The sequence below is a fragment of the Crocodylus porosus genome, unplaced genomic scaffold (assembly GCF_001723895.1).
Source record: "Crocodylus porosus isolate Cpor-Errol unplaced genomic scaffold, CroPor_comp1, whole genome shotgun sequence".
NCBI lineage: Eukaryota > Metazoa > Chordata > Crocodylia > Crocodylidae > Crocodylus > Crocodylus porosus.
In genome coordinates, this window is record NW_017728947.1 from 107,613,155 (window position 1) to 107,622,390 (window position 9,236).

The window sequence follows — 9,236 nt, forward strand, 5'->3', positions numbered from 1 at the left end:
TAAGAGCCACTGAAGGAGGAGCTGGCAAGCCTTCAATAAAGAGGCATCATTATACCCACAACTGGCAGAGAACGGAAAAGAAACTTTCAGGTAAACTGAGGCTCTCCCTTGACCCAAAACCACTTATCAGAGTATTGTGTAGACATTATTATGAGACATTGCCAGCAATCAAGGGCTTGCCATGTGATTTATCTGAGGCAAAAGTGTTTCCTATTGGTGATGCCAAGGATCAGCTCTGGTATATTGAGCTCAATGGGCGTATGTAGACAAAACGGGGGCCCTAAATTGAAGCGGTGGGTTTTAAAAAAATACCGCCTCAATTTAGGGCCAATTAAACCCCCCTGTTGTACACACACCCCGCTGACTTACTTGCCTCTCCAGCAGGGAGAGGAGGGCGCGCTGCGGATGGGTGGAGCGGTCCCTGGGCTGCAGGGTGTGGGGGATGGCCTGGTGCTTCCCTCTGTGGCAGTGGCGCCCCCCCCGGTGGCACCTTCCCACAGACACCTGGCTCAGGTGATCCCGGGGTGCACCACAGCAGTGGAGGGAAGCACCAGGCTCCTGCGCAGCTCAGGCAGGCACGCAGCCTTGTGGGGGCGGGGATCAGGCTCGCAGCTTTTCTTGGGCAGAGCCTGCCTTCCCGGGCTGCTGCCAGGCTGCCTGCATGGGCTTCCTGCAGAGCTGCGGAGCTGCATGGAGCCCAGTGCTTCACTCCACAACTGTAGGGGCAGCAAGCTAAAACTTCTCAAAGGAGTTTTAGTTTGCTGCACCCCAAGTCATTTAAGGTGCATTACACCGCTGAATTTCCTACAGCGGCTGGAATTAATGCACAATACGCCACTGAGGCATGCAAACACCGACACCATTAAAGCATTGCAAAAGCATTTAGCCCGCTTTACAGTGCCATGCACATATGTATTTCATCTACACATAGCCATAGAGCCCTCCAGCCACCTTGTTGCCTTGGCTACACCCTTGGGCAACTATTACACTAATTATTATTATTATTACATTAATTAATGAGGCATATGGGCAACAATCCCAGACATGCCTAGTGTTAACTGAGCTAGGCAGCAGAGGGACTGCTAGCCATCAAGACTGTAGCTAATGGCATTGCTATTGCAGAGAGTTAACTGTGGTAGTCTGAAAGCAGGCAGGGCAGGATGGCATCTCAGGGTGTTTATATATGTGCTCCGGGAATTGGGGGCGGCCCATTAATTAGAGCAGCCCCAAGAGCCACCCTAATTAAAGTACCTGAAGCATCACGTGTATCAGTGTCCCTGTGTTGCGAAATGACAATGGGGGTACTTTAAATGAAGCTTGTCAAATGAGCGTTAGTTAAAGTGGCCCCACCACCACTTTTCAGTGTAGGGATGCTGATACACATGATGCTGGAGCCTGCTGGTAATTACCACGCTCCAGCAAACTCTGATACACAATAATTATAACATGTTGGAGCAGCCTCGCTGCACGTGTATAGGTGCCCTTAGACACTGTCTCATTCAGAGGAGCACACGCTTTCATGGGCAATAGGCTTTGAGTATGAGCTATTTTCCCCCACCTATGAAAGCATTGTGCTTCTCTGAATGAGTTAATCTCTGAGGCCCCTAGCAAATGTTACATTTACCCTGTAATGAATATTGCTACAATTCAATTAATCACGTTGAATTGTGACAAGCAATTTGTCACCCAATAATGCGCTACAAAAATGGTGATCTAGTCTCAAAGATGTTACTTGTTAAACGCAGAACAGCTTTGTAGCTCATCTGCATGGAGCTTTAATTTGAACCTATGTCATATTCCACATAGGGTGAGCGTGCTTGGCCAGACCCTCCAGAATCCCAGGGTAACTGCTCCCTCCCCACTCTCCTTCCTGCAAGGGGACACTCTGTGACTCATGCTGCCAGGACTCATTGCCCTTCCTCCCTTTCCCCAACCAGTCTTCAAGGCTGTTTCTTTAAGAAACCATTTAGCACCTCTCCCCTGTGAGAGCCAGAGTGCAAACAAACCCTCAGTGCTTTACTTGCACACAGCAGGAATCTGAGAGAGGGAAAGCAAATTTGCTTGGAAAGATGCAGGTGGGACTGGATGGGGAGAGAGGAAAAGCACATATACAAAAGGACCTCCTAAGGTGCCCCAGGAGAGTTCAAGCCCCAGTACTCCTGTCCATCTTACACACTGCATAGGTCTCCCCTGCTCTGTGCAAGAATTAAGGGGGCAGCTCCTTCACCTAGGAGCCAGCTGACAAGCTGCAGAGCTCACTACTCATTAGCTGTACAGCACAGAGCAGGGGGATGATAGCCCCTGTCAGCAGGATATTCAGTAGACAAGCTGAAGCTAAGGAGAACTGAGGTCCCCTACACTGATGACTTGGAAGGGAAACAAAGAGATTGAAGGAGGAAGTCCAGTGATTTTAGTTTCAGAGAGCTTAAGGCCATACTGGACCATTGGATCATCTAAGCTGGCCTCCTCCACATTTCAGACCATCATATTTCACTCGCTTACCCTCAGAACAAGCCCAGTATCCTAACTGGAGTAGATAACATCACTTCTCAGATAATTTACTGTATGTGTGCTAGAGAGAGAACAGGAAAGACAATAGCCTGAGGCCCCTGAAGTAGTAGAGTTTTTCTTAGAGGAGATATGTCCAGATGAAGATGATCCTAACAAGGTGATCCACATCCCCTGCTGCAGGGTAAGGAAACCACTCCAAAAGCCCCTAATAATCTGACTGTAGAGCTTGGAGTGAGGAATTTCTTTCTAACCTCAAATTTTTAACAAGCAGAGAGGAATTGATCTGGGATATTCTAGATCAGTCAGCCCAACTTTAATTCTTTCAAAGACATGTGATCAAATTTTGAAATAGCCAGTACGTAAGCACCTAGAGAATAATAGGATGATAAAAAGCAGCTCCCCTGGGTTTATCAAGTACCCATCTAATTTCCTTCTCTGACAGGCTAACTAGTCTAGTGGATAAGGAGGAAGTAGCAGAGACGACATAAAACAATGCAAGTTGCACAAAAGTGTAATGATCCCCAACAGAAGGAGATTCTACAGACTTATGCAATACCAGCCTGACTCTGGGAAAAATTTGGAACAGATCTGTTCAATTTTAGTGACAGGAATGACATGATCATTGTAGATGACCTCTCTGGTGCTGAGAGGCTGATTTATCTAGAGAAAACATGCAGGGCAAAAAATGTGATTGGGAATCTGCTGGTGTGTCCTGCAGCATAGGACTTACCTAACACTTTGTGCTCAGAGAATGGGCTCACTACATTGACAAATTCAAATGATTCCACACCAAACTGGAATTTGAGCATAGGACATCTTCCTCTTTGTCCTGATGAAGCAATGGAAAGGCAAAGACAAAACAAGCCAGAAGATAGCCCTACCTGGCAATGTTGCACCATCACAATAAAACCTACAGGACTTGAGATGCTGAAGAACCAAGCATGAGGTTCTTTACCTCCCATGAGGTGGAATCTGCTACATTACAGGAGAGGAATGAAGGACAGGACACAGAAGCAGTTAAGAGCATGCCGCACTAAGGAGACAGCCCACTACGACATAGCAGACAGTCCTCTGAGGCCACCACACACAGGTGTGTGGGTCTGGAGCCAGCCATTCAATCACAACACAAAACCATAGAAGAAAAAAACATCTGAAGCTGCCCTGGACACAGGTCATAGGAGAAAGCTACAGACTGGGCAATAATGGAGGTGAAACCAGAAACAACTGTGAACTGGTATATGAGCAGACCACCAGGCTCAAGCCAGGAGCAGGAGGACTTAGCCTCAGCTGTCATCTGGCTTGGTATAGAAGAGACAGGGGAAAAAATGACAAATGCAAAGGACCAACAAGACACAACCCAGAAGGCAGGCAGGAATGGCAGGAAGTCCCTTACAATATGAACAGGAAGTGGGAGACTGTTTTGAAGACTACCTGAAGGACTACAGCAGGACCATGGCAAAGGTCATGTGCCTGGGGTGAACTATGTACTAGTAATTTATGGCTCCAAAAAATTAGTCAATGTTTGTATGAAGCATAGGCAACATATAGGGGAAGTGGGGGGGGGGGGTACATGCCCCCCGAGATTGGCCGTAGCCGGCCGGGGAGTGGAGGCTCTGAGAGAAATGCTGGCAGTGCTTCCAGGTGTGCCACCGTGATCCTAGGGTCGGCGATCAGTTGCTGGAGGGATCCCCCCCACCCCGCCCTTCCCGGTTGGTGATTGGCTGCTGGTGACCACCCCGACTCAGGAAGCACCAGTCACCCATGGTATGAAGGACACAACAGCGACTGTTAAAAGTAAAGAGATTTAGCAATGGAGGGAGAAGCAAAAGTTGTGTGAAGAATCTGGAGGAAGCCCCAGAAACTAGTTCATGTGCATAGGGCTTAAATATATAGCTCACATAATAAACAGCCAATTTTGTTGCATGAGGGTGCACTACTTGCATGCCATTACCAGCACGCGGTAAATGAAACAAAGCAGCTGTCTACAAAGAGACCTGGGGAACTAAGGGTGCTGTCTTGGCACCTAGAGGCCTTCAAGCCTGGGTTTGACCTTTGTGCTCAGCTCAATTTGCATGCTTAGCTTGCATTGTGGTCAAGACCTGCACCCAGTGAAAGGAGCAGATGGAAAATTACTGTCCCTGCCTTAAAACGAATCAGGAAGTTGGCTTACTAAATTGAATAAATATAACCTGGGTCAAAGAGAAACAGTCAGAGGAAAACCTACCCCCATCTAAGGCTGAAAAGATGACCTCAGAATAGAAAATTCTAGTGAAAGGGCACCATATTTGGCGATCAGAAGCAAGATTATTAATATGCACTAGGAGGAAGGCTTAAGTAAATTTTCTGAATTAAGAAATGCAAGCTGTATGGTATATAAAGAGAGGTGAGAGAGTGTACCCTTCGGACCACTCCTGAAAGAAACCTGAAGAGATCCTGACACTGATCCAAGATCCTGTCTCTACATCAGACAGGGGAACCAGGAGCCTCGGACAAGACTTCATGACCTATCGACCAGTGAAGTTACGTTTGTAACATTATGGGGTGGTGAGCAGTTGCTCTGACTAGCTACAAACTTCATATTTTTAACTGCTAATGCTGCTTCAATTTTAATTTAGAATTGTATCTGTTAGGGGTCAATAAACTTGCTTTTAGTTTAGGACAACCGCATCTTAGTCTCCTCCTTGCCTGGTATAAAACCTATTATAGTGCCATAGGGATGGAACAGCTGACAAGTAATATTTGTTGCATGATTGGCCCCTTGAAAGTGCTCCATAGTCATGTCCTTGACAGGAGTGCACGGCTGCAGAGTGCTTTAAAAGTGCTGGATTGTTCTACAAATTAACCCTCATTTAATGAGGGTTCAAATGAAGGCGCTTCAAAGCGGAGTACCTTTATTAACTTCTGTTTGTTCCTGCATGTGAGCTGGGCTGGGCTGATGCATCCCCACCTTGCCCCAGTACTGTTTGCAGGATGGGATGGGGGAGAGCAGAGCTCCAGTCTGGGGTGTGCCCAGCCTGTGCTGGAGGGGGAGGTGGGTGGATTGGAGCCACACCCCGAGGTGGGGGGGCTCCAATATACCTGCCCCCACTGCAGCAGGCTGGGCAAACCCCACACTGGAGCTCCCTCTCCTCTCCCAACCCCTCTCCCATCCTGCAGACAGCACCAGAGCTGAAGGGAGGAGGGGAGGTATGGCCTAGGTGAGAGCAGATACAGATGCACAACCTCTCTCCTGTGAAATGGCTCCAAAGTGGAGCTTGATCCCCACCCCCAACCAAACAGTGAATGACTGGTGGGGAGGAGGGGAGTCACGGTAACTCACGGTGCTTTCTTTGAAACGCCATGGGTTACAGTGGGGAACTGCGTGTCAGTCAGCGCCCCGAGTGTCACATTGCCGCCTTTGCCTCTCTTTTACAATGGACTCTACAATATGACAACATGTAAACGTCCAGGTACTATGTTTCTGGTCCTCGGTCACTCTTTCACTGCTGGATAAATCATGAGAGGTTGGGGGGAAGCGATCTCTGTAATCACTCCAAGGGATTTTCACAGAATCTCAGAGGACCAAGATCACCTGTCTGCTGTTTCATTAACAAGCTGTAATACACCTACCCAGTTCTTCATCCTATGCAGTCCAACCCCCATTATAGGAAAGCAGCAGAATTGTCCCTATTTGGATTGTTCTGTGTTTATGGGATGTAGCCCCTTCCCCTACTTTCAGAACAAGCCCCTGTTGCTTCCCCTTTAAGTGAACCATTAATTGCTTTGCTGTGATGCACATAGTCCCATGTGTTTCAGGTAGATGGACATACTTCATCTATCCACTGTTCCTCCTTACCTACCACATTTCTGCCTAGGGAAGTCAGTGCTTTGAAGAGGCATATTTTAATGGTTCTTCTTTCCGGGTGATTTTTTTTTTTCTTTGCAACTTCGTTCAGCATGCAGTAGCTTTTTATTTGCTGAGTGACACATTTTCATTAGCTCATCTTCCTATGCTTGTCCCATAATTTTTTCTAGAGGTGGCTCAGACTATAATTGTATTTTTAAAAAAACCCCACAACCTTGCTTAAAACCACAGCTAATAAATGACGAATTCTTTCTACCACCAAAGTCAACTAAAGCCAGCATTTGCGATCTTTCTCAGTGCTATATCGTGTACCTTTTTTGGATTTAAATATCTATGGTACTGTTTCAAAACAATGACAGGTTAATTTTCATATCCTTCTTCATTCAAGACTAACAATCGCTCCTAATGAAATCTTGAGAAAGTCTCCAGGACCCTCTAATATTTTAGAGGTTTACATTATTCATTTCCACGCCCCCCATGTCCAAGCCAAAACAATCATAAAGAAATTACTTGCCTACCAGTAGTGTATGTACTGCTTGATTTGTAACATAATCAAGACATGTTGTTAGCACATGCTAATAACTGTTTGTGCCACATTCATTATGCAAATGACATCCAATAAACAGGTGGCAAATTACATCTATTACGACAACTTCCTTTTTTTACAGTTTGGAAATAGTCTCACCTGAGAAAGAGGTTGGTCAGGTGCTGTGTAAGCTGACTCTGCTGTATTCTTTTCAACAAGGCCCTCAACAGAGGTCCAAGTGCCAAGCCAAAACCTCAATTATTCATTTGTCCCTTTTTCATTTTCTTAAATAAATCAGTAGAAGCCAAAGGGCAACCTCTTTATTTTCAATCCTTGGGGAATACATTGGTAGATCTGGGTACAGAAGGAAGTAACATCGCTTATTGATTTCTACGCTTTGAAGGCACCTGAAAAAAAATGAACATATTGTTCATGGCCTCTGTGGGTAATTTGATTCTGGTTTATAGCTAATTGTTGTCTAATAGAAGGGTTAGTGCAGAAACAGTCCATACGATACCACCAAAGAAAGTAATTATGCATTTTATATTTCCCCATTAGAAGTCCATGCACATCAGTAGATCCTTTATGGGATATAAGTGATGCACACGTGAAGCAGCGAGACTTGTGCAAACTTGGCCTCTCCCAAATTCCTGCTTGTTCCTAGTAGCTCAGTGCTTGTATAACCCCAGAAACCGTGTGTGTCTCTGAGTCCTGTGCCTGTTATTTTAAGATGCTACAAATGTCTCTAGGGTCTGTTATATTTTGGTGGCTCTAACCATGCTCATAAGCTGGGGGTCTTTCTTTCCCAGCCCAGGAAAGATAAAAAGCCACCCCAACACTTGTTCAGGGCCTCGTTTATTCTTGAAACGAAGTCACACCAGCAAAACTCTTCCTCTCGGCAATGCAGGCTGTTCCCCCTTGTCTCTCTTCTCCCCCACCCCCACTCCACAGCCCGCCATAGACATCACTTAAACTTCCTGCCTCCCCCTTCTTTCCACTGAGCAATTTCAGCCCTTTATTCGAGTCACCTGACCCCTTCCAAGCTGGGTCTCTGAATCCTATCTGCCAGGCCCAGGCACCTGTTCTTAAAGGATGTCTGACCTTGGAGCAGGGCCTGCTGGCCTCAGGCCCCTTAGGTCTTAAACAGGGCAGACCACCCCACTACAGTAGGTTGCTATAAATTGTTTTATTTGACAAAGGCTTTGTGACCATGTGATAAAAAAATGAATCATAATGAGAGCAAGGTTAATGAGTCTCACATGCAACCGCCACTTTGCATTTCCTAGCTTTGGAACACTTCAGTTTTGCAATGTTAATGTCTTTGACTAGCTGGGTTTGTGTGGACTAGCTAAGACGTACTGTGTTTATACAGACACAGAGGTCTGAGCTTAATATCACAGTTCGCCCTGACCACGGTAGCATTTTGGCCGTATATCTATATTTATTACAAAAAGCTTCATGTAGAAGGAAAAAAATGCAAAAATACTAAACTTCTTTCTATACTGGGGCCATTCCCAGAATGTTCATCTATAAGCAATGATGGAAAAACATGAGCACCTGGAGCCTCTTGGGGGGAATAACAACTACTTTGCATTCATAAATGATGGATGGCTTTTGTGGAACCCCGACATCATTTTTGTGGTACCTAGATGCCTGCCCTTCCTCGGGATCCTTTAGCCTTATAGTTGGCCTTGACTTCTACAATCAATTCTGGTGCTTATATACCACGGTCATGGGCTCCACATAAGAACATAGATAGATGAGGACAAAGATCTGAGTGGTTGGCTGGCCTTCAAATGAGGCCACAGAAGGGATGAACTTGGACGGCCTTTGCCTGGAAGCTCGTTCAATCAGATGTTGAAGAACTTAGGATATGGGGTGTGATGAAGAGCTGACTAAAAACCCATGCAGGAAGGTTCTGGTTTTTAAAGTAACTCCATAGGCTGCAGTGGAGTTATGCTGTATCTGCACAGCTGTGAGCGAAGATTCAGAACCTGAATAAATCCTTTTTCAAAGCCATCACTTCTTGCAGCAATCCATCAGCAACTGCAGCAACAGGTGCCATGTTATGGGCTTTTGCGGTGGATCTTGACAGTCCCTTAAAAACTTGGCCCCAACTTGATGCTGACAACCATCCCCAGAATAAAAGCAGAGAGTTTAGAGGAATCAAGGCGTGTTAACGCAGAGCTAGCTAAAGCAATACCTACTGTATACAGGTTTCAACCCCCAACCCCTACCCCCTACCCCCCGCCTCCACCTACCCTCATTGATGTGGAACACCATGAGAAGGAAATCTGTACTGGCAGCTTTTGTTATTTTTTTAACTTGACCCTGACATTACCTGCTGAGTTCCCT